Consider the following 4,834-nt stretch of genomic DNA (forward strand, 5'->3'; position numbering starts at 1 on the left):
GAATTTTAATTGTTGAATTTTTGAAAATAGAGGAGGGAAGAGAAGAAGAAATTTTCGAAAATTAAGAGAGAGAGGAGTTAGTTAGGTGGTTTTGAAAAAGATGAGAGAGAAGAAGAGAGATATTTTCGAAAATTAAGAGAGAGGAAAAAGTTAGTTAGATGGTTTTAAAAAAGATGAGAGAGAAGATAAGATATTAATTAAGAAAAGATAAAAATAAAATAAAGTAGAAGATAAGATAAGAAAAGATTTGAATTTTAAAAATAAGATAAGATAAGATAAGATTTAAAATTAAAATTTGAAATTAGAAAAAGATAAAATTTTGAAATTTGAATTTGAAAATATATGATTTAAAAACTTGAATTTTGAAAAAGATAAGATAAGATTTTTAAAAAAGATATGATAAGTTTTGAAAAAGATAAGATTTTTGAAAAAGATAAGATTTTTAATTTTAAAAATTTTGATTTTTGAAAACTTGACAGCTAAGATATGATAAGATAAAAATTTTAAAATTGAAATCTGAATTTTATTTTGAATTTTCAAAAATTATGTTAGAAATTAGTTAGAAAATATATTTTTTTGATATTTTGAATTTTATGACGAAAGAGAAAAACACAAAAAAGACACAAGACTTAAAATTTTTAGATCTAGCACCCTTGTTTTTCGAAAATTTTTGGAGGGAAACACCAAGGCACACCAAACTTAAAAATTTTAAGATCAAAACACATACAAGACTCAAGAACACCTTGAAGACTCACAAGAACACAAAGAACAAAAATTCAAAGACTCAGAGAACTCAAGAACATAAAAAAACACCAAACTTAAAATTTTTGAAAAACCAGACATATATTTTCGAAAATTGTAAGAAAATAAACAAGAAAATACCAAAATTAAAGACTTGACACAAGAGTAAACAAGGAAAAATATTTCTGAAAATTTTTAGAAAGAAAGACTCATAAAAATCGAAAAACAGCAAGAACAAAAACAAAAGACTCAAAACAAGAACAAAGATTAAACAAAGAAAATAAAAATAATTTTCAAAAATATTTTTGAAATTTTCAAAAATTTTGAAAAAGAAGAAAATAAAAATAAAAGACTCAAAGACTCAAACCAAGAACACAAACAGAGAAAAGACAAATATTTTAAAAAAAAGTGTAGGAGGAAGTTTTAAAATTTTTTGAATTAAAAAACAGGAAACAAGAATATTGAAGACTCAATACCAAGAACAAAAATTGAACAAAGAAAAGAAAAGTATTTTTGAAAAAGATTTTTAAAATTTTCGAAAATTAAGAAAAAGAAAACAAACACAAAAGACTCAAACAAGAATAAAAATTACCTGATCTAGGGAGCAAGACAATCCAGCAATTTGTTCAAACTCAACAATCTCTGGCAACGGCGCTTGGTTGTACTTGTACGCATACTATTTCATACAAAAGCAGCAGTACCAGCAAGTGCACTGGGTCGTCCAAGTAATACATGAGCGAGTCAGGGTCGATCCCACGAAAATTGTGGCTTGAAGCAAGCTATGATTGTCTTGCAAGTCCTAGTCAGGTGGAATCAGAAGGTCTTTGGATTAGAGGAAACTATTCATAATTTGTATCTGTAAAACAAGTGTTTTCAGGGATAGGAATAGAGTTGAGAGACGGAGTTGCTTTGTCTTTCTGAAGTAACTCTAGTACTACTGTCTTCTTTGCTTGTGAAATGTATGGACTATTATATATTGCTGGAAAGCTCTAGAAGTCAGCTTTCCATAGCCATTGAGAGTGCTCTATTTGGACTTCTATAGCTCCAGAAAGGCTCTTCCGAATGCAGGCAGGTCTGATTTGGACAGCATATGCAGTGCTTCCTCTGTCTCTGAATCAGACTTCTGCTCCAACTCCTCAATTTCAGCCAGAAAATACCTAAAATTGTCCAAAAACACAAAAACTCATAGTAGAATCCAAAAAAGTGAATTTAACACTAAAACCTAAAAAAACTTAATAAAAACTAAATAAAAACTACTAAAAACTATATGAAAATGATGTCAAAAAGCGTATAAAATATCCGCTAATCACAGGCCAAACCGATCGAACCGGACCCAAAATGGGCCTAAGGCCCAATCCAAGTCTTATAACACTGATTTCTCTTCTCTTCCCATAAGCCAAACACGTTGGAGAAACACAATTGGGGTGGTGGAGCAAGAACAAACCCTTGTCTTCCATTAAATCCACCATAACTTCTCACTCCGAGCTCCGATCGCCGCACCGTTTGCGGCCAAGTGTCTGCAGTGACGAGGTCTACAAATCCCGGTAACCAATTTCGGTAAGAAAAGTCATCTCTCATCTTAGCATCTCAATTCCCATGAATTTCAAAAATTATGTATGCGGGTGTTGAGATTGTGGTCCTTTTATGCTATAGGATCCAATTAGCTTGAGAAAAATATTTAATCTTGCCTTATTGGTGCTTGGGTAAGGTGAGAATCCTATAACTCTAGCTAATCCTTTGATTTTATGTGTTGGGTATTAAATTTTGGATATATATATATATATATATATATATATATATATATATATATATATATATATTGGAGCTTGATTTGTGGACATTTGAGACTTGGTGGAGGTTGGGTGTCATTGTTTTGAAGACCTTGGAACCTTGGGGCTGTGTTTGGTGCCTTTGGTGGTGTCTCGGGTTATACGAGAAATCGGCCAAGGTATGGTTTAGGTTTCTCATATTTAATATATAATGTCTTGTGAAAACTTATGCTAGATTATCATAGGATAGGAATGAATGCATGTGTATATTAAACTGCTTAGTGCCTTGAGAATAATTGTGAACTAAGTTGGGGGTTGGTTGTTGTATGATGCTTTAATGAGGATTGGTAAGGTGTTAACATTGAATATGTGTATATGATGAATGATTAATGACCTTGTTAGTTAGTTGAGAAAATTTATGTGTGAAATGGTGTAACATTGAGGAATTTTCGGATTAGGGTGATGGTGGTACTGTAAATGGTAAGTTATGGTGCTATTTGTATGGGTGGAATGTGGTATTAGATTTGATTCTTGGTAAAAATAGAGGTTAAGAACTTTGGTGAAAAACTGATTTTTGGTCGAATTTCAGTGAACCATAACTCGACTTTCGGACTCTCAAATTGTTTTAAACTTATTTTATATGAAAATTGGGTCCGTGAAGTTTACACCATTCGAAGAACGGATGAAAAATGTTTTGAAACAAAAATGTTATGCGCGTCGGAAGTTAGATGGGCAAAATTAAAATTATGCAGCACTTAACCAAATTTTCTTCTCTGCAGGATTTGCGTACGCGAAGACTGCACGCGACGCGGCCAACTATGCGAGTTTGGAATTTTAAAAGGTTGCATACGCGACCACCTATACGCGACGCGACCAATCCCTTCGGATTGGACATCTCGCGTATGCGAGCAAGGGGCGTGCGTACGCGAGCAGTAGATTTGAGGGGGTTGCATACGTGACCACTTGAATGAGACGTGACCATTCCTTCTGGGTTTGGTTCCATGCGCATGCGAGCAAGGAAAAATCAATCCTTGCGTACGCGAGCAAGTTGCTTGCGTACGTGACGCCCCTGTTTTCAGCAAATGAGTTTTTGTGTTTTAAGGCTTGCTTTTAAAGTTCTAAACTTCTATTTTTACTCTTTTAGCCCTAGATAATAGTAGTAAACCTAGTAATAATATGAAGCTAGGAAAAGGTGGTAACTTGGGGGTGAAGTAAAGTTGAAAAATGATGGATTACATATGAAAGATGCGGAGAATAGAAGTATATGTGATGCCATGGATGTAAATAATGATTATATGTTGATTATAAATGGTTGTGAATTTTATTGGCTTATGCACTCATTTATCTGAGATACGAGTTTTTCTGGGTAAAGTACCGTGGCTTGCCACCATGTGTTCCAGGTTGAGACTCGATACTCTGTTGACCCTACGACGTAAGGGTGACCAGGACTTATAAATTCCCGGGAAGGTTGACCCCCATTGAACAATTTTATATATATGAGAAAAAGCTATGCATAGACTCTTGGGGATACGCATCGGGGGACAGTCCAGGGTTTAGCAGCCAGACTTATCGGGTTGGCTTGATAACTGATGAGCGGATAATTTATACGCTTTTTGGCGTTGTTTTTAGTATGTTTTTAGTGGAATCTAGTTACTTTTAGGGATGTTTTCATTAGTTTTTATGTTAAATTCACATTTCTGGACTTTACTATGAGTTTGTGTGTTTTTCTGTGATTTCAGGTACTTTCTGGCTGAAATTGAGGGACTTGAGCAAAAATCAGATTCAGAGGTTGAAGGACTGCTGATGCTGTTGGATTCTGACCTCCCTACACTCAAAATAGATTTTCTGGAGCTACAGAAATCAAAATGGTGCGCTTTTAATTGCGTTGGAAAGTAGACATCCAGGGCTTTCCAGAAATATATAATAGTTTATACTTTGCCCAAGTTTAGACGACGCAAACTGGCGTTCAACGCCAGTTCTCTGCCCAATTCTGGCGTCCAGCGCCAGAAACAAGTTGCAAAGTGGAGTTCAACGCCCAAACTGGCACAAAAGCTGGCGTTCAACTCCAAGAAGGACCTCTACACGTGCAACACTCAAGCTCAGCCCAAGCACACACCAAGTGGGCCCCAGAAGTGGATTTATGCATCAATTACTTACTTTTGTAAACCCTAGTAGCTAGTTTATTATAAATAGGACTTTTTACTATTGTATTAGAGATCTTTGGAATCATCTTTGGATTATCTTTTGATCTTTGGATCATCTTTGGACGCCTGGTTCTTAGATCAGAGGGGCTGGCCATTCGGCCATGCCTGGACCTTTCACTT

Source organism: Arachis ipaensis, chromosome B2 (genome assembly GCF_059453495.1).
Source record: "Arachis ipaensis isolate K30076 ecotype BB chromosome B2, ASM5945349v1, whole genome shotgun sequence".
Lineage (NCBI taxonomy): Eukaryota > Viridiplantae > Streptophyta > Magnoliopsida > Fabales > Fabaceae > Arachis > Arachis ipaensis.